The sequence below is a fragment of the Thalassophryne amazonica genome, chromosome 13 (assembly GCF_902500255.1).
Source record: "Thalassophryne amazonica chromosome 13, fThaAma1.1, whole genome shotgun sequence".
Classification (NCBI taxonomy): Eukaryota; Metazoa; Chordata; class Actinopteri; order Batrachoidiformes; family Batrachoididae; genus Thalassophryne; species Thalassophryne amazonica.
This window is the reverse complement of record NC_047115.1, coordinates 16,097,983-16,123,098: the sequence shown is the minus strand read 5'-3', so window position 1 is coordinate 16,123,098 and position 25,116 is coordinate 16,097,983. Positions and strand designations below refer to the sequence as shown.

The window sequence follows — 25,116 nt, the reverse complement described above, 5'->3', positions numbered from 1 at the left end:
AATTAACGAACAGCATATAAAAGGTTATTTCACGCCAAGGGGGGCTTGATACAATCCGTGTACACGGAGATGAAAATATTGACAGAGGACTGAAGTGTCTCACTGTAAGTTCAACATTTAAGCACAGAACACGTTCAGCGCTTCATTCAAAGTCTGTTTCTTCTGTCTGTATCCTGTTTGTTTCTCTCTTCTAGTCATTTTCTTTGATCGTTTCCTTCATCAAATCACTTATTTTCTTTATATCCATTGATTTCTGTGTGTATGTGTGTGTGTGTGTGTGTGTGTGTGTGTGTGTGTGTGTGTGTGTGTGTGTGTGTGTGTGTGTGTGTGTGTGTGTGTGTGAAATACAGTGAGCGGCAGCGGGAGAGAGAAAGAGAGGCCCAGCAGAGCGTGAAATAGTTTGAGCTTTTACTACAACTGGCAGCGTTTGACCGCACACTGCAGCAACCAGCGGTTACCCACAGCAACGTAGCTCTGCTAAAACGCCATGTTCAGTTAAAAAAAGAGCAAATAAAGGCAGTGTTCTCTGCATGTCAAACAGGTGCTAATAGCAACATTTAATGTGAACACACACACCACAATGCACTTTCCTCACACTTTCTCCATAAACACAAGAGAATTAAGAATTGTGATCCCAAAATACTGTATGTCAAATTTCACACCCAGGCCCCCCCCCCAAAAAAAAATTGTTGGGGCCCTCTCTTGACAGTCTACAGCACATAATGCAAAGTGTATCATGCACATGCATTAGAGGTGTGTCCACCTCCAACTACTCTGAGTACAGGGTGCAAAGAGGCTGTATTAAGTCACTTAAGTGTCAGACTATGACTGATTGAGGAAACGTGAATAACTTATCCAAAATTTTGTAAATCTCGATTTTTGTGTTTATTTTTGTTCTGTAGAAGTTCTTTTCTCATTCCTTAAATGCATTTCTTCTCAGGTGCTGGCAGGTGAGTCCATCAGAAAGTTTTGTGCCTGCTCAAAACTTTGAGCAGACATCACATGGAGAGCTTTTGTTTGTTACTTCTATGATACCCATGTGTTTGTATCCTGTGGTTGTCCGATTCTACAAACTGGGCTTCTGATTGTCCAATGCTGTGGCATGGATTCCAAACCAGTGGAGAGAGAACAGTTCCAGATGCAGCAACATGCAGCGAGGCTTCACTTAGCCAAGATCAGTGTGCTGGTGGATCTGGACTTCATAGCACACCCAGTGGATTCTCTTGGTGAGACAGCATGGTGGAGAAAGGTTTTGCTGTCCTCACCGTTGCAGCCACACTGAATGCAACCACAGTGGAGAAAACTCTGTCAGTGCACGAATGCAGCAAAGAAGTATGATGTCATGATCCCCAAATAAGCCGGATTCTATCCACATTTATGTTCAGATCTTGGTGAATCTCGCTCAAATCCGACTCCCTCCAGTGTGCGTATACGTCTTGAAATCAGGAAAATCGTTCTGCTGAATGTGGTGTCAGTGAAAATCATCAGTGACATCATCCTTCCATTAGAGCCCCAAATCCATCACAGACCAACAGGTTAAGTGATAATTGCCACCGGACAAATTACTTCAATCCTTGACTAATCAGAATAATCAATCCATCATAGTGTGACTATACCTTTAATTAGTCATTGGCATGTTTTGGACACACACACACACACACACACACACACACACACACACACACACACACACACACACACACACACACACACACACACACACACACACACACACACACACACAAGCATGCCAGTTTCCGGTGGATTGCTATTTAGATAGTGCACCCTGAATGAAGAGGTTTTGTGGTGAGGAAAGGCCTCTGCACATAGTGTAGATCATTGACAGGAGCAGCAGTCATCCACCACAGCTCCCTGAGGTGACGCATTTAAGCAGTGCATTTCATATCCCACCAGACATGTCCCCTAATTCCTCTTGCAACTCCTCAATTCCTGCTACATCAATTTGGTGCTGGATGCCTTCCAACCTGGGAAGGAAGCAATCAGTATCAGTGGCATTATCAATTCTGCCGATTAATCTGAGATTATGACACATGATCACAAATAAGAGCACTTAAAATAACTATTTACACAACATGGGCACTGGGAATGAAAATGACAAATGCATCATTTGTACAACAGCAATGACATTTGTGCTCCTTTCTGCACGTGGAATATAGGAAATACGGAAATAGCTCATCAAGCAGATCTTGGAAAAAATACATTGTGCATTACAGTAACTCAAGACAACAATTACAAATGCAGGTTTTTGTTCAGACATATTTTGTCAGTTGATGTCAACATTTGCAAACAGGCACGTTTCATTTGTTCAGGCCTGGCAGCTTTGGCTGGTATCACGCTTTACTGCACAACACTAAACTGCAGAACCACAACCGGTTCATCACCTGCTGTGATGTTCCCTCACAGTGCAAGTGTCCCAAATAAATACAAATTAAAAGCCATATAGTTTTGAAATGGTTAACATGGGCGTGCACAGCAGGTGAGCCCCTGTGTGTAAGATCTCTGCCTACAGTGATCAGGGTTGTCAGAGCTCACATGCGACAGAAGGTTTTGTCTTGCCAGTTTTCTTTTTAAATTCCGTTTGCTTTGAGTTGTTTTTGAAAGTTTATCATGGTGTAGGTGAGAGTTTTAGCAGCTCCCGTTTCCTCTCATGGAATGCAAACTGCATGAGACAGAAAGCCAAAGTTGTTGTTGCAGAATCCAAAAACAGATCGACACACACGACTTGTTTCTACGCAGCTATGAGCAGGTTGTTTTTGCCCTGTACAAATCTCACAAGCCAAAAGTGGGATTTGATGAAATTCCCTGAGAGGTTTGGGTTTCAGATTAAGAAATTTACAAAGTGCATGCATATAATCACCACCTTACCGAGGCGGAGGGGTGCAGGTTGATGTGTGCTGCAGGGGGGCATCAGATTAGGTCACGCAAGGAAAACTGGACAGAGGAAGTAGACTTCAAAAACCCTTTCAAATGACTTGAGTTCTCTTCCTTGATTGGAGATCCGGGATGGGCGTTTGTTGATGAACGCCTCATGGTTCGCCCTCTCCCACTGGAGTCCAGATGGGCTGAGATCAAAAGCGCAACATGTGTGGATTCCACCATGTACCAGTTCAAGAATCAGGGTCATGTGAGAGGAGATTTAAACGGCAGGTCGAGGCAGGAGCCGGCTGAAGACACACAACCATCTTATAATACAAACAATGAACTGTTTTAACAGCTGAGCTTGACATTTTGGTCATATTTGTACATTTGTACTCCAATATATACACACATACACACTCACTGGACAAACCCAGTGACATCATCTACAGATTTTCTGAAGAGACCCGGAACAGCTGGATTGAAGCTCAAAATGTTGGGAAGGTGTCGTAGCACGGACCCACAACAGGGGGCGCAAATGAACGGACAATGAGTAAACCAAAAGGTAACAATTTACTGTTGTGACAATACACAACTAAATGTACAGAAATTGCAAAGTCAATTAACACCAGGTGACGTGTGGGCAGGCTCGAAGATAGAAGACCCCGACGAGAGAGAGACCGCGTTCCACACGGCCTCCACCACCAACGGTCTGAAGAACACCGGAGCCGCCAAGTCCCGAATCCCCAGGTGACCTCTGTCTTCGGCTGTCGACCCTGGTACTGCTGGCAGAAAGCAGAGAAAAGATGAATGAGTGTAACTCCTTACACTCAGTGGTCTATAGTCTGTACACAGTTAGGAGGAGAACCTCCACCTCCGAATCACACACTCGTGCAGCTCCTGGTGTGACCACTTATCTGTAGCGCGGTTGTCGTCGTCACGCTCCACGCCACTTCCCAGATAAGGGCGAACACCACAGGATACCGGCTGCAACAAAAGTTCAGGTTATTACTCAACGTATGAGACAGCAGAGAAATTACCTTACGGTAGTCGATTTCTCGGCGAGGAGGTGGAGTCACGATCCGGCTTTTAAGTTGGTGGTGATGATGATGAACGAGTGACAGCTGGTGCAGGGGAAGAATGACAGCTGTCACTTCTTCAGGGTCCGGCGCCCTCTCGTGCTTGGAGCCCGCACTCCAAGCAGGGCGCCCTCTGGTGGTGGTGGGCCAGCAGTACCTCCTCTTCAGCGGCCCACATAACAGGACCCCCCCCTCAACGGGCGCCTCCTGGCGCCCGACCGGGCTTGTCCGGGTGTCGGCTGTAGAACTCGGCCAGGAGGGCCGGGTCCAGGATGAAGCCCCTCTTCACCCAGGAGCGTTCCTCAGGTCCATACCCCTCCCAGTCCACCAGATATTGGAACCCCCGGCCCTTACGACGGACGTCCAGGAGCCTGCGGACCGTCCAAGCAGGCTCCCCGTCGATGAGTCGGGCAGGAGGCGGTGTAGGTCCAGGTGCACAGAGGGGCGAGGTGTGGTGAGGCTTTATACGGGACACGTGGAAGACCGGGTGGATCCGCAGTGAAGCTGGGAGTCGGAGCTTCACTGCGGCCGGGTTGATGACCTTGAGGATTGGGAAGGGACCGATGTATCTGTCTTTCAGTTTGGGGAGTCCACACAGAGGGGAATGTCCTTGGTCGAGAGCCACACCTCCTGCCCGGGCTGGAACGTGGGGGCCGGGGACCGTCGGCGGTCTGCATGGGACTTGGCCCTCGTCCGGGCCTTTAACAGGGCAGAGCGGGCGGTCCGCCACACCCGGCGACATCTCCGAAGGTGGGCCTGGACCGAGGGCACACCGACCTCTCCCTCCACCAGCGGGAATAATGGGGGCTGGTACCCCAAACACACCTCAAAAGGGGAGAGGCCGGTAGCAGACGAAACTTGGCTGTTGTGGGCATACTCGATCCAGGCCAGATGGTGACTCCAGGCCGCCGGATGTGCGGAGGTGACACACCGAAGGGCCTGCTCCAACTCCTGGTTGGCCCGCTCTGCCTGGCCGTTGGTCTGGGGGTGGTACCCGGAGGAGAGACTCACGGTGGCCCCCAGCTCCTTGCAGAAACTCTTCCACACCTGTGAAGAGAACTGGGGACCACGATCCGAGACGATGTCCGACGGTATCCCATGCAGACGCATGACGTGGTGGACCAGGAGGTCTGCCGTCTCCTGGGCCGTCGGGAGCTTCGGGAGGGCCACGAAGTGGGCCGCCTTGGAGAACCGGTCCACTATCGTGAGGATTACGTTGTTGCCCTGGGACGGCGGGAGGCCCGTGATGAAATCCAGGCCGATGTGAGACCAGGGGCGATGAGGCACCGGCAGGGGTTGGAGGAGGCCCGTCGTCCTCCAATGGTCTGCCTTGCCCCTGGCGCAGATGGTACAGGCCTGAATGTAGTCCCGGACGTCGGTTTCCAGGGACGCCCACCAGAAGCGCTGCTGGACTACTGCCACGGTCCTACGCACCCCGGGATGACAGGAGAGCTTGGACCCGTGACAGAAGTCCAATACGGCAGCTCTTGCCTCTGGTGGGACGTACAGTCTGTCCTTGGGGCCAGTCCCCGGGTCCGGGCTCCTGGTCAGGGCCTCCCGGACGGTCTTCTCCACGTCCCAGGTAAGGGCGGCCACGACCGTGGACTCGGGGATGATGGTCTCGGTGGGGTTCGACAGCCCCGCTTTGGCTTCTTCTTCGTGCACCCGGGACAAGGCGTCAGATTTTTGGTTCTTGGTCCCGGGGCGGTATGTAATCCGGAAGTCAAAGCGCCCGAAGAACAGAGACCAGCGGGCTTGCCTGGGGTTCAGCCGCTTGGCGGTCCGGAGAAGACCGTCCGGGAGGCCCTGACCAGGAGCCCGGACCCGGGGACTGGCCCCAAGGACAGACTGTACGTCCCACCAGAGGCAAGAGCTGCCGTATTGGACTTCTGTCACGGGTCCAAGCTCTCCTGTCATCCCGGGGTGCATAGGACCGTGGCAGTAGTCCAGCAGCGCTTCTGGTGGGCGTCCCTGGAAACCGACGTCCGGGACTACATCCAGGCCTGTACCATCTGCGCCAGGGGCAAGGCAGACCATCGGAGGACGACGGGCCTCCTCCAACCCCTGCCGGTGCCTCATCGCCCCTGGTCTCACATCGGCCTGGATTTCATCACGGGCCTCCCGCCGTCCCAGGGCAACAACGTAATCCTCACGATAGTGGACCGGTTCTCCAAGGCGGCCCACTTCGTGGCCCTCCCGAAGCTCCCGACGGCCCAGGAGACGGCAGACCTCCTGGTCCACCACGTCATGCGGCTGCATGGGATACCGTCGGACATCGTCTCGGATCGTGGTCCCCAGTTCTCTTCACAGGTGTGGAAGAGTTTCTGCAAGGAGCTGGGGGCCACCGTGAGTCTCTCGTCCGGGTACCACCCCCAGACCAACGGCCAGGCAGAGCGGGCCAACCAGGAGTTGGAGCAGGCCCTTCGGTGTGTCACCTCCGCACATCCGGCGGCCTGGAGTCACCATCTGGCCTGGATCGAGTATGCCCACAACAGCCAAGTTTCGTCTGCTACCGGCCTCTCCCCTTTTGAGGTGTGTTTGGGGTACCAGCCCCCATTATTCCCGCTGGTGGAGGGAGAGGTCGGTGTGCCCTCGGTCCAGGCCCACCTTCGGAGATGTCGCCGGGTGTGGCGGACCGCCCGCTCTGCCCTGTTAAAGGCCCGGACGAGGGCCAAGTCCCATGCAGACCGCCGACGGTCCCCGGCCCCCACGTTCCAGCCCGGGCAGGAGGTGTGGCTCTCGACCAAGGACATTCCCCTCTGTGTGGACTCCCCCAAACTGAAAGACAGATACATCGGTCCCTTCCCAATCCTCAAGGTCATCAACCCGGCCGCAGTGAAGCTCCGACTCCCAGCTTCACTGCGGATCCACCCGGTCTTCCACGTGTCCCGTATAAAGCCTCACCACACCTCGCCCCTCTGTGCACCTGGACCTACACCGCCTCCTGCCCGACTCATCGACGGGGAGCCTGCTTGGACGGTCCGCAGGCTCCTGGACGTCCGTCGTAAGGGCCGGGGGTTCCAATATCTGGTGGACTGGGAGGGGTATGGACCTGAGGAACGCTCCTGGGTGAAGAGGAGCTTCATCCTGGACCCGGCCCTCCTGGCCGAGTTCTACAGCCGACACCCGGACAAGCCCGGTCGGGCGCCAGGAGGCGCCCGTTGAGGGGGGGGTCCTGTTATGTGGGCCGCTGAAGAGGAGGTACTGCTGGCCCACCACCACCAGAGGGCGCCCTGCTTGGAGTGCGGGCTCCAAGCACGAGAGGGCGCCGGACCCTGAAGAAGTGACAGCTGTCATTCTTCCCCTGCACCAGCTGTCACTCGTTCATCATCATCACCACCAACTTAAAAGCCGGATCGTGACTCCACCTCCTCGCCGAGAAATCGACTACCGTAAGGTAATTTCTCTGCTGTCTCATACGTTGAGTAATAACCTGAACTTTTGTTGCAGCCGGTATCCTGTGGTGTTCGCCCTTATCTGGGAAGTGGCGTGGAGCGTGACGACGACAACCGCGCTACAGATAAGTGGTCACACCAGGAGCTGCACGAGTGTGTGATTCGGAGGTGGAGGTTCTCCTCCTAACTGTGTACAGACTATAGACCACTGAGTGTAAGGAGTTACACTCATTCATCTTTTCTCTGCTTTCTGCCAGCAGTACCAGGGTCGACAGCCGAAGACAGAGGTCACCTGGGGATTCGGGACTTGGCGGCTCCGGTGTTCTTCAGACCGTTGGTGGTGGAGGCCGTGTGGAACGCGGTCTCTCTCTCGTCGGGGTCTTCTATCTTCGAGCCTGCCCACACGTCACCTGGTGTTAATTGACTTTGCAATTTCTGTACATTTAGTTGTGTATTGTCACAACACAAAATGTATTACTCTGGGTGTTGCCATGTTGGCAGTGCTTACTTCACCTATGTCCCAGCCAACCAATAAATGTTTAAAGAGGAAAACTATGGACAAAACTTTGGGTCACCTGAGCAAGATGAAAGAAGTCTAAACACACCTCTATCTCAGACTTACCAAAGGGGCTAATGCTGGCAGGCTAACCTTGGTTTGACTTTTATCTACGAACATAAGCAACAGATTCATCATTGTGTCCCACAGCAGTTTGTACTCAAGGTTCTTGAAATGGAGCAATATCTCCACCTGGTGGATATTCCCATTAATGCAGGTACAATAGAATTTTGCCAAGAGCTAAATTATATTTTTGGGGACTGGGCAGTGGTTTACATGATGGATGGCTTGTGTACGGGTATTAAAAAGCTGCTAACATACAAAATTAAATAACACAAAAATTACACTCGAGGGAAATACTGGTGCACAGACTTCTTAGAGGACGCATTGAGCCACTTAACTGCACAGCAAGCCGTATTATTACATATTTGTCATGAGATGTTCAGAAAGGCCTTCACGGTCCTCCACAACAAATGGTAGTCACGATTAGCAGTTTCTGCAAATGAAGCTTTGATCTCATTTCAGCAGCATTCAAAGCACCCACACTTTCAATTATGAATAACTTTATCGCTTAAAATATATAAAATGAATGACTTATTTAAAAAAAAACAAACTACTCAACTGTATGTTTGTCATGGATGAGGAAACTAGCTTTCGAGACCAAATCCATTTTTTAGCACCAGGCTGTAAAACTGTAAAGTTGGACATTTTAACATGGATTTCTTTGGGGTTTTGCTCACTTCCTTTTTTGTTTTTTCCTTTTTGGAGCTTTCTGACAGCCAGAGGTTGGGGCTTAGATAAGACACTATCTCCATTGTCTCAGTCCACCCAGCTGTAAATGTTGATTTTGGTTGGGGATGTAACCTGTGCCAGACTGATGTTCAGCACAAACAGACCTCAGAACCTAAATCAGATTGATTTGTTCTTTTAGCAAGCCAGATTAACTCAGCACACAGATGATGCTCCTTCACGCACTGCAGCAGTCCAGCCAGTCCCAAAGTGACACAAGAAAGAATAACCACTTCAAACACAAGCACTTCAAACTACACAGGACTGGACATCGTGTCTGGATTCATACAGGAGAACCCTCCCACAGACTGTAACGTCTCCGTATGACATAATCCAGCACAGAAACAAAACCATTACATCTGTTTCACTCGCGCTGGCAGTTTATTTGCAGTCGCACACACACACACATTTGGCACCCATTCTGCCTCTGCGGTGCCTCGGTGACTAACTCGGAGGATAAATTATCCAGTGAGATTCACTTCCAATATCACATGCCCCGCTTGCCAAAAAATTAACATCAGTATAATAGTATTAGGCTGCTCATAGTCATCCATTAAAAGTACTTAGGGCAGACAGGCAGACGGGCTGCGGGAAAACACCAGCGCTCTTATTAAAGTGCCTCCCCGGTGAGCCAGTATCTACACCACAGAGGCGGACATGCCACAGGTTTTAATGGGACCCACGTCTGCCTCATCAGAGACCCATTAACTCATAAAATATGTTATTAATGAATCGTGCAGCTGATGAGTGATACGTCTTATAATTATAGACACTTGCGGGTGTACTGACTTTGTGAAAGGTTTAATACAAAGACCAGAGTGAGGACTGAAGATTTCACAACACACAGGTCTAAATTTAAGCAGGTTGCTTCAACACGCCGTAAAGCGACAAGTTACCTTTCAGAGTGGCGGTGACGACGGCAACTGCAGCTGCTGCAGACCCAAAGAACGGCTTCATGGGAGACGCACGGATATAAGTTACTACCCTGTGAACCTCTGACAACTTCAGTAATTACTTTGCAGTGAAATTCCTTGTGCGTTAAGATTCACAGGAATGTCAGAAGAAGAAAAATCAAAAATCAATCTGTGTTGATCAAATGGGATTTATTTTTTATTAATTGGCAGTTTGTGTGATTTCATATCTTTTGTAGGGCTTTTCTGATTGTTCCGAGTCTGTAACCGTTCCCAAACTGGTGTTCCCATGTATTTATTTCTAAGTACCTAACTAGCTAGTGAGCTAATTGCCATCGCTAGATCGATACATAGCTAGCCAGATAGCTGGCTAATGTTAAACTCAGTTTGATAGTTGAAGAATGTTACATCACCTCGCTTTGTTTTACTACATAAAAAAAAAAAAGAATCAATATATTTATGCATTTTCAAACTTTATTACAAAATTGAAATGCACAGACATTTGTATTTTTTAATGATTATCACGGACCACCTGCAGTAGCTTCATGGCCCACTAGGGGGGCAGATCTAAAGAAAACTGGGACTGTCTGACTGAGACAACAGTGCTAACCCCGAAGCCAACAGTCACATCGGTACAAATGATGTTGACAAGCACTTGGCTTTGTCGCTTGATGCACGTTGCTGAGACGTGCACGCTAATATCTCATTAAGATGTCATGTAAATCACTTTCTTAAATATGCATTCAGAGAAAATTTTTAAATTTGTAACCTAAACTAACCGCAGCCTTTGCATTTGCTCTCAGAACTTGGAAAATGAAACCATTCTCTCTTCGCTCCCATATGCAATTATTTATGATATATACTCAACAAAAATATAAACGCAACACTTTTGGTTTTGCTCCCATTTTGTATGAGATGAACTCAAAGATCTAAAACTTTTTCCACATACACAATATCACCATTTCCCTCAAATATTGTTCACAAACCAGTCGAAATCTGTGATAGTGAGCACTTCTCCTTTGCTGAGATAATCCATCCCACCTCACAGGTGTGCCATACCAAGATGCTGATTAGACACCATGATTAGTGCACAGTTGTGCCTTAGACTGCCCACAATAAAAGGCCACTCTGAAAGGTGCAGTTTTGTTTTATTGGGGGGGGATACCAGTCAGTATCTGGTGTGACCACCATTTGCCTCATGCAGTGCAACACATCTCCTTCACATCATCCGTGAAGAGAACACCTCTCCAACGTGCCAAACGCCAGTGAATGTGAGCATTTGCCCACTCAAGTCGGTTACGACGACAAACTGGAGTCAGGTCGAGACCCCGATGAGGACGACGAGCATGCAGATGAGCTTCCTTGAGACGGTTTCTGACAGTTTGTGCAGAAATTCTTTGGTTATGCAAACCGATTGTTTCAGCAGCTGTCCGAGTGGCTGGTCTCAGACGATCTTGGAGGTGAACATGCTGGATGTGGAGGTCCTGGGCTGGTGTGGTTACACGTGGTATGCGGTTGTGAGGCTGGTTGGATGTACTGCCAAATTCTCTGAAACGACTTTGGAGACGGCTTATGGTAGAGACATGAACATTCAATACACGAGCAACAGCTCTGGTTGACATTCCTGCTGTCAGCATGCCAACTGCACGCTCCCTCAAATCTTGCGACATCTGTGGCATTGTGCTGTGTGATAAAACTGCACCTTTCAGAGTGGCCTTTTATTGTGGGCAGTCTAAGGCACGCCTGTGCACTAATCATGGTGTCTAATCAGCATCTTGGTATGGCACACCTGTGAGGTGGGATGGATTATCTCAGCAAAGGAGAAGTGCTCACTATCACAGATTTAGACTGGTTTGTGAACAATATTTGAGGGAAATGGTGATATTGTGTATGTGGAAAAAGTTTTAGATCTTTGAGTTCATCTCATACAAAATGGGAGCAAAACCAAAAGTGTTGCGTTTATATTTTTGTTGAGTAGATAGATATAGATATATAGTAATGGAATAGCGAAACAGTTGCATTTTCATTCCTTCTTATCAGTTAGAAGATGTATCTGTAAAGTTATGTTTATCATAGATATAACATCTCTTTATAATCTCATTTCACATTCAGATGTCCTTGGTCCAGTGACAAGCACTGACTGACACGCAGTGCTTTTGAATAGGTTGCACAGTGTTTACGGCGAGTTCATGCAAGTGGCACGAAATTTATATGTGCCAGAAATTTTGAACATTTCAACATTTTCTTTGCACACTGGCATGCAGCCACGCACAGTACATGACGAGTTACTTACTGGCCCGCAAGACTGCGTGCCAGTGTGGGGATCAAATTTGTGCAACTATCAAACCCAACCAGATAAAAGTAAATCACTGTCTTTGCTGCAGATCGGTGTATTATTTTAAAAATAAAACTTCTTATTACTAACAGCTCAGCGATATGATATCTTGCACAGCTGAGAGGTTGGCTTTTCACAATAAGAGCTTTGAGCATGAGAGGACATCTATTTGTGTTTGTGTGAGCAAAATGAGCCACTTGTTTGGCCTTTGAAATCCTGCCAGAGTTATTTTTCTTTCTCCAGTCATATCTTCTCACCGAGACACATTCACAGCTCCGAGCTACAAAGTCTGGTGTTGGAAACATGCTAAAAAAAAAAAAAAAAAAAATCAGCGTTCATCTGGTTTAACCGGTTGCACTTGCTGTTTGACGTGCTGGTTTCCTGAGCAGTGTGCAGGATTGTAAACTGTGGCATCGCTCGGAGTCGGGCGTGTCTGACAGACAAGGTGACCCTTTCTTTTCTGAAACTAAAACGTGCAGAACAGTGGACGATATGTGGCAATCATCCTGCAAGTTTCTGTTTCTCATATTTCTCCATCAGAGATAAATGTCTTTATATGCTGCAGTCTGCAACGAATACAAACACTTTGTACAATCAGACACTAAAAGCAAATAACTATTCTCACATTGTGGTGATTTCTCTTCCTCTCTGCCTAACTTCACACTTTTCTTTCTCTCTTTTATCTCTCTCTCTCTCCCACTCCTTCATTTTTGTTATCCCGTCTCTCACGCCGCTCTCTCTGCATCTTTCTTTCTCCATCCCAGCGGTTGCCAAGGTGATGGTGTATTGTGGAGGCAGCTGGTTAGGGCTCATTTGTCAAGCTGCTGACCTGCCCTCCCTCCTCTTCTCTTCTTCCTCTCGTTCCTTTTTTGGTTATGCGGCGTCGTGAAAACAGACTGAATGGGCTCGTTTTCACACCGAAATTAATCAGAGCAAATGAAAGCTGAGCATCATGTGGGATTTTCCCTGCTTATTTCTGCTGTGGGTCCGTTTTCTTTGTTTGGCTTACGGGACTGTCCGGTTAAGTTTTTACTGCTGTCATCATTAAACACTGTACAATTAAAATATAACGCAATGCTAAAATACTCTCAGCCGCATGAGCATAAAAATAGGAAACACAATGTGAGCTTTTGACCTCTTAAACTAGGTCAAGGTTAGCCATCTTTGAACTTGTCCAAAGTCTGTGTCCTAAGAATGTTCCTTGTGGATTTGAAGACTCTGGCAGTAATAAGCCTGGACTTGTGCCGAGAACAGACAGATGGATGGAACCAAGGCTTTCATAATACCTGATGGCCACATTTTGGCCTCAGGTACTGGTGGTTCTTTGTGTGAATATGGATGTTACCTAAAAGTATCAACCAACGCTGTGGACTCATGAAAATCTGGAAATGGAGAAATAATTCTAATGCAAAGCTGTAACTATGCATCTCTTCTTTAAAAGATCCTTTCCGAAAGTATCAATATCTACTTCCTGATCATAGACTAGCTGTCTACTTCCTAGCTATCTAGCTAGATATTACTGTCACGGTGTGTTTGGCTTCTCATAGACATAGTGCATCATTAAAAACAAAGTATACAGCAACAACACTAACAACATACAGTTGTATGCAAAAGTTTGGGCACCCCTGATAATTTTCATGATTTTCCTTTATAAATCATTGGTTGTCTGGTTCAGAAATTTCAGTTAAATATATTATATAGCAGACAAACACACTGATATTTGAGAAGTGAAATTAAGTTTCTAGTATTTACAGAAAGGGTGCAATAATTCTTTAAACAAAATTAGGCAGGTGCATAAATTTGGGCAGCCTTGTCATTTTATTGATTTGAATATGTTTAGCACTTATTGGAATACAAAATTGATTTGATAAGCTCATTGATCCTTGACCTCCTTGCACAGGTGACTCCAATCATGAGAAAGGGTATTTAAGGTGGCCATTTACAAATGTTTCCCCTCTTTGCATCTCTTCTAATGAGTGGCAACATGGGAGCCTCTAAACAACTCTCAAATGACCTGAAAACAAAGATTGTTCAACATCATGGTTTAGGGGAAGGATACAAAAAGCTATCTCAGAGATTTTAGCTGTCAGTTTCCACTGTGAGGAACATAGTGAGGAAATGGAAGCCCACAGGTACAATACTAGTTAAGGTCCGAAGTGGCAGGCCAAGAAAAATCTCAGATAAGCTGAAGCAAAGGATGGTGAGAACAGTCATAGTCAACCCACAGACCTGCTCCAAAGACCTACAACATGATCTTGCTGCAGATAGTGTCTCTGTGCATCGTTCAACTATACAGCGCACTTTATACAAAGAGATGCTGTAATGCAGAGGAAGCCTTTTCTGTGTACATGCCACAAACACAGTCGCTTGAGGTATGCTGAAGCACATTTGGACAAGCCAGCTTCATTTTGGAATAAGGTGCTGTGGACTGATGAAACTAAAATTGAGTTATCTGGACATAACAAGGGGCGGTATGCATGGCAGAAAAAGAACACAACATTCCAAGAAAAACCCTTGCTACCTACACTCAAATTTGGAGGTGGTTCGATCATGCTGTGTGGCTGTGTGGCCAGTGCAGGTACTGGGAATCTTGTTAAAGTTGAGGGTCACATGGATTCCAGTCAATATCAGCAGATTCTTGAGAACAATGTTCATGAATCAGTGACAAAGTTGAAGTTGCGCTGGATCTTTCAACAAGATAACGACCCTAAACACTGCTCAAAATCTACTAAGGCATTCATGCAGAAGAACAAGTACAACATTCTGAATGGCCATCTCAGACCCCAGACCTGAATATTATTGAAAATCTGCGGTGTGATTTTAAGCGGGCTGTCCATACTTGGAAACCAACAAACCTGAGATGTTTTGTAAAGACGAATGTTCCAAAATACATTCAGCCAGAATCCAGACTCTCATTGGAAGCTACAGGAAGTGTTTAGAAGCTGTTATTTCTGCAAAAGGAGGAGCTACTAAATATTGATGTATTTTTTTTCTGTTGGGGTGCCCAATGCCTAATTTTGTTTAAAGACTTATTGCACAGTTTCTGTAAATCCTATAAACTTCATTTCACTTCACAAATATCACTGTTTGTCTGCTATATGATATATTTAACTGAAATTGCTGATCCAAACGATCAATGATTTATAAAGGAAAATTGTGGAAATCATCAGGGGTCCGCAAACTTTTACATACGACTGTAAACAATGTAAAAGCCATTTAACAAAAACACTAAAATACATACAACAGTGCAGATAGACAGATACAGCAGTAAAAGGGTATAAATCGTGTCGGAGGAAAAACTGTTTGTTGGACACACTTTCCCATTCAGTAGAATGGGAAAGTGTTTTGGTTTCTCCACTTTTTGGATCTGATTGGATCTCTTATCCTGGATTCCTTTCCCATCGCGATCTGATTGGGTCTCTTATCCTGGATTCCTTTCCCATCGCGACTACAGATGTATATGGAGAATGGGCATAGGCGGTCTTTGAACAATAACCACTTGGACCTCCGTGCTACCCATTAACCATATGTGAATCCTTAACTTGACCTGCGGTTTATGTCCTTGGACAAGACACTTAACCTGCATTGTTCCAGTCCGACTGTAAACAATGTAAAAGCCATTTAACAAAAACACTAAAATACATACAACAGTGCAGATAGACAGATACAGCAGTAAAAGGGTATAAATCGTGTCGGAGGAAAAACTGTTTGTTGGACACACTTTCCCATTCAGTAGAATGGGAAAGTGTTTTGGTTTCTCCACTTTTTGGATCTGATTGGATCTCTTATCCTGGATTCCTTTCCCATCGCGACTACAGATGTATATGGAGAATGGGCATAGGCGGTCTTTGAACAATAACCACTTGGACCTCCGTGCTACCCATTAACCATATGTGAATCCTTAACTTGACCTGCGGTTTATGTCCTTGGACAAGACACTTAACCTGCATTGTTCCAGTCCACCCAGCTGTAAACTGGGGAAATAACCTGAGTGAGACCATTGTCCCCTCCAGGTGGAGTTGTAGACAGGTCTATAGGATTTAAATCTTCTTTGTCCTTGGTGGAATCATTCCACCTTGTTTGGATCTGATCATGGATGCACATGACCTAAAACAATACCGTTAAATGCAGGTTTACATAATGTGTAACAAATACTTAAACCACATGAAGTCTTCTGTGGAGCTGGCTGGTTTGAGTCCCAGCTGGGATTGGCACCTGATGCCTCCCTCCTACTCACCCAGCAGGAAAAAGGGTATCTGACTAGTTCCTGGTGAGGGTAGAAATGCATCGAGGAAAGGAAGTGAGCAATCTTAACTAGCCTATGTAGTACTTACCTATGAGTATGTTAAACAGTATCAATAGCAAAATGTAAATTTAGAACTAAATGCAGTTGGATTCCAAGTGTTGAAGTGATGCATTGCTTGCATGCCTGCTTTCAGCGGTGCGAGGTGCGCCGAAGCTCGCAGTAACAGGTGCGCGTCTCCCGCCAGCAGACGTGTTATCGGCGTGTTCTGTGTAACGTGAGAACACAACCTTCACAGCTCATAAGGCACAGCTCGTGTCCTCCGTGTTCACTCCGCATTAATGCGAGGATGATAAAAGGTTCACATTTTATGTCACAACAAGGGTGTATTATTTTACAACGTGTTCCACTTCAGAGCTGCAAATACAGCAAATACAAACACTCAGCACACAAACCGTGTACAATGTTTTAATTATCTGTCCATTTGAAGAGAAAAAAAGGCTCTCATTTGTTATCGCCCCCGCTAATTAATTCAGTGGGTTTTGTCCCCCCCCCCCCCCAAGTGATACCGCTGTCACAGAACCATGTTATGTGCAAATGTGCAACCTGCAAAAACTCATTCGACCAGTTACAGTCAAATGCATCAATGCACAAGTGCTTCAGAACACTGACACACACGTTGGACTTTAACAGTCAGCGTTTAGAGAAATCAGAACATGCTCATGTGGAACAGTGGTTCTTTTTAGTGTGTTAGCCCCGCCCCAAACACCCAAATAACCCATGAATGTCACAGGGATCATGGGCAGGGCTGAAGCATGGGCAGCAAAGGGAGTGCAGGAAAATAAGATGTGAACATGGCAGAAAGATGAGCATAAAATTAAATGAGATACTCAGACGTCCATCAAAAGTTGGAGATCTATCGAGTAAAAGTAAAGAAAACTGGACTGAGGAGGTCTGGACATGATTAGAAGAAAACCCTCATGATTAGCAGAACGTGTGGGATTAATGAGGTTAGATGCAGAGAGATTCAGAGAGATGCGGTGCGTTCCTTCTGAACCTGGACGTCGGAATTTCCAAGTTACACCCCCTGAAGTCAGAATTCCAAGTTGTCAACTCAGTCCAAGCTGGCTGCTCCTCACAGCAACAGCAGTGAAATGCTTTTGTCAGCTTTAATAAATTATGCACACAGTAGTGTCCTACTTGTATATGCGGTCATGTTACATCCACATTTTTCATGTGAAATACCACAAAATGTGTTGCTTATCAACCTCTAATACTGGCTAACCTGGCAGATGTTGCTACTGAGCAGAAAATGAAAACACTAATGCAACTTCTGCACCATCAGTTCTCTTCCATATCTTCTTCTTGGTGGACTGCTTATTTTTGTAGTACTATATACTCCAAAATCTTGGAGAAGTCCAACTTGTGGTGCTGTCTGGGAAGTGGAACACACTTATCTCGGCTGTGACATCATACTTACAACTTCTGAGGTAAAAGGAATGCAGGACTAGTGAGGCATTGAAATTTCAGGGTCGGTAGATACAGGTGAGGACTAGTGAACCTCCTGTTTTGGGTCATGCTGAAAATTTTTTGTTTTTTTACCAGAATAATTTGCAGTTATTCTTTAATATATTAGTGGAACATGTCTGGGCTTGTTCAGGCAGCCGCATGCAAACTTGGCCTTTTGTTTGCATGTATCTTGTAAATCCTTGTTGCTGGATGGCCGCTAACGTCACTGTTTTTTTTTTTTTTTTCAGGATGAGAATGGAAAGGCCCACTGACACGAGCATGCCTTTGATTGCTGGAGAGTAAACTCGTCTTTAACGGGTGCAGTCAGGATGACAGAGGGGCGCTGGTGCGTGCTATTGTGCACAGAGAATTTTGAAATGTTCAAAAAAATCTTTCACGCATAAAGGGACTGCATTTATATAGTGCTTTTCCATCTGAATCAGACGCTCAAAGTACTTTACAATTATGCCTCACATTCACCCCGATGTCAGGGTGCTGCCATACAAGGCGCTCACTACACACTGGGAGCAATAGGGGATTAAAGGCCTTGCCCAAGGGCCCTTAGTGATTTTCCAGTCAGGCAGGGATTTGAACCCATGATCTTCTGGACTCAAGCACAACACCTTAACCACTAGACCATCACCTCCCCATGTAAATGTCGTGCTACGTGGTCCCATCTAATCACCAACACAATGTGCAGCTCGTCAAGTGGAGTAAAGAAGAAGTGAACAGAGTGAGTGGTGACATCAGCACGTCGCATCAGAGCACAGCTCGTCTGAACGATTATAACAAGAAGTTAAATCTGCTATAAACATACTTTAACAGCTGCACACAAGAAGGAAAGAACACACAACTGTTTTATCAAGCCATGACAATGTAACCATGACAAATAATTACCTTTTTAGATGGTTCAAAATGCTGTCTGCAGATAGTTAGGCACGTGCGAACGGCTCCGGCTGCAGCCTCCTCTGTGATTCAGGATGCGATTATAGCTGTTTTTAATGGCCAATTTGCAGAAAAAACATATTATTCTGGCACGAAATAATTATTTTATATACGCAGCATCCAGTGCAGAGCATGTGGCAGGCAGTAGAACAAAGAACAGCGTCCAGCTGGGAACACAGCAGGTGGGATCGTCACGATGATGTTCGCGCTATTGCATGAATCAAAGGCATCCTCGTGTCAGTGCACCTGAAGAGTAAAGGCCCCAGTACACTACAGCAAAGCTGCACGTTAGTGTTCACTTTTGGCTGCTGCAGCAAACAGAATTATGGGTAAATGGGACTGCATTTAGCTAGTGATGTTCCATTCCATGCAAATGCAAAAGTAAAAAAGTCAAAGTGCTTCACAGTGATGCATCACATTCACACTGAGGCGCTCAACTGCACACCAGGAGCAATTTGATGACTAAGGAACTTGCTACAGGGCACCTCAGGAAACTGAATCAAGGATCTCCTCATCACAAACCCACCTCTCTAACCGCCAAGACACCTCTTCCCATCAACTGGTTGTCAATGTCAACCTCAGCTTCTCATGGTGCACAGGGATAACAGATGATTGGTAGAATTTTCTGCTGCAGCCAGGTGACGGCGAGGTTGTAGCAGTTCAGTGATCCCACCAAACAAGAAGAACAGCAGATATTTTTTAGCTGACAGGAAAGACAGGTACATTTTTTTTAATATGTCCCTTTGAAAAATAAGATTCTAAGTGAACAGAGTCAAACCTGAGCTTCCATGCTGCATTTTCTGCTACTCCTACTGTCCACAGTGTCAGCGTGGAATTCTAAATGCATGCGCACATGCAACCATCTGTGTACAAAACCAAAGTGGAGAAGAGGCACAGGGCTGGACTGCAGAGGTGGGAAAGAACTGAGACCGACTTACAAACAAATGAAAATGGAAGCTATAATTTGTCAAAAATGACAAATAATAATTACAAAAAACCCCGAATTCACAAAACTGACAGGGAACTGAACTGAAGTGCCACAGCTGATTATCATCCTGTCATTTACAGATGTTTGTTTTTTCCCTCCTGTCTAAAATCTGTCTGTCTCGGTATTTATGAGTTCTTTTCCTGCCTGAATTAATCCTACTCACTTCGGTCTTTATGATCTTGCAGCATCTGATCTGTCTGTTGCTGTTTCAGCATGAATTCATTCAACTTTCACTGCACGTCACAATTATTATTATTATTATTATTGTTATTATTGTTATTATTATTATTATTATTTTTTAATTTTTATTATTAGTTAGGTTTTCTTAAAATCTTTAAACCTCTCAACCTATCCACAGCTGGATGGACGACTGCTAAAAACCAAACTTCTAATTTCAACATGCAGTGTTGGACTTTACTGTGAGAGGATTTTTACACAGTTACATCCTGACATTTGATTGATTATGAAAATAATAAGTGTGTTAAACTTCCCCGGTTCTTATTGCAATACTGTCCCTTACAAAGAACAAAGCTGATGTATTTCTCAACTTGAATTTATTGAAAGCCACGTTGAAAAACAGGCCCACCCATATGGAAACTAAATAGAAAAATTTTCAAGAAGTTACATCAGTTCCAGTAATAAATCTTTACGTTTGACATGTGTTGTGCTTATAAGTCTCAGTTTGACATGACACATATCTACTAAGGATTCTGTATGTGGAATTGTCATATATTGTTCTTTTAACCCTCTGGGGTCTGAGGGCATTTTTTGGACAGTTCACACAATCACACAATCAAGTTTTATGTCTCTTTTTCAGGACAACCTGTATATTCAAAATATAAAACACAACTATTGCATATATACGTGGTCTGTCCATAAAGTAACAGTCCGTTTTATTTTTTTTTAAACTATATGGATTTCATTCATATGTTTTTACGTCAGACATGCTTGAACCCTCGTGCGCATGCGTGAGTTTTTCCATGCCTGTCGGTGACGTCATTCGCCTGTGAGCACGCCTTGTGGAAGGAGTGGTCCCGCCCCCTCATCGGATTTTCATTGTCTGGAAATGGCGGAATGAAAAGGACTTTTTTTCCATCAGAATTTTTTCAGAAGCTGTTAGAGACTGGCACCTGGAAACCATTCGAAAAAGTTATCTGGCTTTTGGTGAAAATTTTTACGGGCTTCACAGAGAATAAGGACTTAAACTACAGCTTTAAGGACCCCTTTAAGGACTGTCGGTGTGCCGCGCTCCGAGCTGCGACGTCGCGGCACAAACCACCAGACCATTTCTAAGCTGATGGCTCTGTGGATACGAGACCGTCGTGTGCTCTTTCTCTGGTTATCACAAGAGCTGGACATCAGCCATTTTCCGGCAGATTTCACTTTTAACAAGAGATTTTGTCATGGAAAGCCGCGCGTAGGCTTTGCGCGTCACGACCGATTCGCTGATTAAGCGAGACAAAGGAACACCTCCGTTTCGGAGTGTTAGAGGACAGGTTTGGACATGTCCAGCTCTCCACAAGTTCTCTTATACTCACTCGACCGGTAAGCACTGAAAGCCGAGATAGACATGAAAACGAGGGGGCGGGACCACTCCTTCCACAAGGCGTACTCACAGGCGAATGACGTCACCGACAGGCGTAGAAAAACTCACGCATGCGCACGAGGGTTCAAGCATGTCTGACGTAAAAACATATTAATGAAATCCATATAGTTTTTAAAAAAATAACAAGGACCGTTATTTTATGGACAGACCTCGTATATGTAATAAAGGTTTACAATCACAAATAAGAAAGGAAAACGTAAAGCAAAAAATTATTTTCCACACACATTTATTCAAAACACACAGTCAACTATAATAAACAACTGTTTTGACACTTTATAAAGGTAATTTGAGCTCTTCTGAGAAACTGTACAACAAAAAGGTTTAAACAATAAAGACAAATGCACATTTTGAACATATGTCCAAAATGGTCTATGCATTTTGTTTGTCTTCATCTCAAAGCAATTTCTGTATGCTATTACACAAAGGTCACATCACAAACTTCTACTGTGTTTTGGAGTGTTCTGTCCTGCTCTGAAATCAGCTTTGCCACTTTGGCCCATTTACACCCCCCCCCCCCCCCCCCGCTCCATTGATATGGTAAACAGTGCTTTACGCCAGAGCGAGAGAGCTTGCCACAGGCTTATTCAATAACATTCACAGGTAATGGGGAGTGGAGCATCTCTAAAACTCACACACTGTGTTTGAGCACGTGAGATTGTCATCAGAGGCCCTCCATCTGCTCCGTCTGCTCACTTTCACTGATCGCTGTGCGTAATGGCGCAGGGCGCATTGGAGCCAGCAGCCAGGGGGCTATTCAAACGGGCCAACTACTAACATGTCACTCCTAAAAACGATCTTTGGTTTATCACCTGAGGAAAGTCTGCCCTACGATTGGATTTTGGACAACCATGTGACAGTGAACCAAATATGATTGGACACTCACATTGCGCACATCATCACACAGCTTCTATGAGGAGTACAAAGATAGCCGATAGCTGGCTCGAAAGTCCGCGGAGTTAACTTTTCAGCAAAAAAAAAAAAAAAAAAAAAAGGAAGTTTCTATCTCATATCATTAAAATTTATTTATAATTTAGTAAACCTTGGTCTCAGCCGTCGTATATGACAGCATCAGCCCCAAAGGGTTAAGTTCCCAATTTATATAAGTTACATATTGTACAGATTTACGAAAGATCTTATGTCTGGTTTGACTGTCACATGCATTACTTACAAGTTCCAGATAGAACACATAGAAACTGTATAAACTTTATGTATATCTTTTCCATATGGGTGGGTCCCCAGAGACGCAGCCCACACAGGTTCTCCATGTTGTTAGAGACCCCGAACATGGCCAACAAGTAGTTTTTATAAAAGGCAATGTAGTTGGTACAGCGGTTGGGTTTTATTCCCACAAGACCTAACCTTATTGGCTCGCATAGACAGAGGGGAAACCCCGCCCCTTGTCTTCATCACAGTTGTTCGGTACCTGATGGAACTAACTTCATTGTTTGCTAGACTTTCTGATCAGATAAAACCAGTTCAGAACAGTTGACATACATTCTCAAACAGATAACTAAAACTCACTAAAAAATAAGCATTTAAGCAAAGCAAACATTTGATATAGTCAAAAATAAACACACAGATAAACGTAACAAAAAAAAAAGTAATTTTGTGCTGTTGATGTCAAACTGATGCTCTGGAGTATAAGTTGAACCAGTCAAAACAAGAGTCATCAGGAGATGACATATCCCCTCCAGTCCCCACAAATTAATAATACAAAATATCGGGATCACCTACTATAAGTACACCTGTATGCTAAGTACCTGGAACTCACTTTGTAACACAACGTTTCCCTGTGGGGGGGACTTTAAGAACAGACAGGAATGCAATGTTGCACATGTGCACACCACAACCTGTGCTGTTTCTTAACATAAGGATTCTTAAATTCCAAAAATAAGCAGGATGGACAAAGAAACGTGCAACATACTGGATGTTATTTGACACAATTTGGACAATAGAAATCGTCAAATCATTAGAAACACTACAAGAAAATTATGAGTCCAATTTGACTTTTTAAGCAGCATAAACGTCCCAGAAATGAGAAGTACTTTTTCTTTTAAAAGAATGTGTCTGGAAAATATACTCTGAAAAATACAGTAACTTGCTTTGTGTCTGACACTCTCTTTTGTTACCTCCGCCAAGGAGGTTATGTTTTTGGTTGAGTTTGTCTGTCTGTCTGTTTGTCAGCAGGATAACTCAAAAGGTTTTGAAAGGATTTTGATGAACTTTTGTGGAGTGGTTGGAAATGACAAGAGGAACAAGTGATTAAGTTTTAGTGGTGATCCGGATCACGATCCGGATACAGGAATTTTTTAAAGGATTCTTCACCATTGCGGGATAGGGGGAATTTTGACATTCTAGTTTCTAACTCCACAAAAACAAGGCAGAATTGCTTGAAAAAAAATTAGGGTGTAACATAGTCAAATGTTCTATCAAACAACAAAGTTTGGTGATGATCGGATCCGGATTCCGGATCTGGTGATCCAGAATATGCAAAAATAGAAAATGTGTCAGTGTGAGGTGACAAATGAAGCTAGAGATGCACAACTAACACCAAATTGTAGCTGAATCTGTACTGATTCAGTAAGGTGTCATCAGATTTGATGTAGCTTCAAATGTTATGGAGCTAGATCCAGAAGAAAACCGCCATTACCGAAAAATCATTTTTATACAATAACGTTTGAACTAATAAAGACATAAAAGTGATTCCAAGTTCTAGTGGTATGTTTTCATGGTCAAGGATGTCAAATATAAAGGAAAGAAAAGTGTATGTATCATGGTTTTGGTTGTAACACTGAATTGTTGAATAGATCACTGTGCCAAGGAGGGAATCTCTTTAGGGTCAGTGACCCTATGACCTTGTTAGTAAACAATGTCAAATACAACACACTGCAAAGAGGAAATCCCTCATGACAAACTATACATGCAACACTTAAAAAATAGTTCTATTTCAGAATTTACTGTTATTTATTTAGAGAAGTGTTTCATAAATGTTAAAAAAAATTCATATATTTGCAGTTTAGTTGAATAATAAATTGAATTTTGTCTCTGATTTGTTTTTGTCTATAAGCACATGCAATATCAATATCAGTGCTCAGATGACAGTAGCTTCTGGGAAAGGTGCAAATTGCAATAAACTGTGATGCCAAGCGCTAAGGATACATGCTATCCAGTCACAGCAGATGAAACTTTTTTTTACTACTACATCATTGTTAGACTTTTTTAGGTTCAATGATTCCACGGCGTGTAGATGTTATGGCGTCAGTGACCCCATGGGCTTGGCGGAGGTTTGCACTCTCCAAGTGCTTCTAGTTCTTTTCTGGATTTGAACCCACAACCTCAGGCATAAGAGTGGTATGTTCTCACGAGAAGGGTAAAACCCAAAGGCTCCCGTGTGTGTATGTGGAACATGGAACATCTTTTTGGTGTCAGGGAGTGTAGTTTTACTCACTATACACTGCTGACTGCTTAAAGTTACACACCAACACACACATATTAATGTCTATAGCACTTCTATACCTTCTAGCTCTCCAAGAGGCCAACATGTGCTGGTTACTGGCTGCTGCGATGCCTCTCTTTCCCTCTCTGTGTGTAGGAGGGAAACTAATTTGATTCTCCACAGAACCATGTTTCCCTCCTGGCTGTCTGTTTATGGAAATTGTATAATTGGGCCTGCATTTGAGTGTATATGTTTGCCCACTCTCCTGCAAAATCACCACATGAGTGTGTATAAGTCAATGCAAAAGCTGTAACAACAGACAGGTTCTGCTGCACTCGAGTGTAAGTGGGTTTGTACCTGGAGTTTGTATGCAAGCAGCAGAACTGACAAACAAGCTCATTTCAAGCGATGTGTAACTTTAACTTTTAACCTGCTGCTCACGGGGAG

The 25,116-nt window shown here is 44.9% G+C and overlaps 1 protein-coding gene and 1 long non-coding RNA gene across 4 annotated transcripts in view; one reads left to right on the top strand and one right to left on the bottom strand.

Annotated features, from left to right (window-relative positions):
- slc8a1b (solute carrier family 8 member 1b) overlaps positions 1–25,116 on the bottom strand; it is a 363,534-nt gene that overhangs the window by 278,381 nt on the left and 60,037 nt on the right. The gene's annotated exons all lie outside the window — the stretch shown is intronic.
- Positions 257–25,018, top strand: LOC117523545. Its single transcript, XR_004564533.1, has 3 exons — positions 257–291; positions 17,177–17,179; positions 24,965–25,018. It is a non-coding gene; the product is annotated as an uncharacterized LOC117523545 (long non-coding RNA).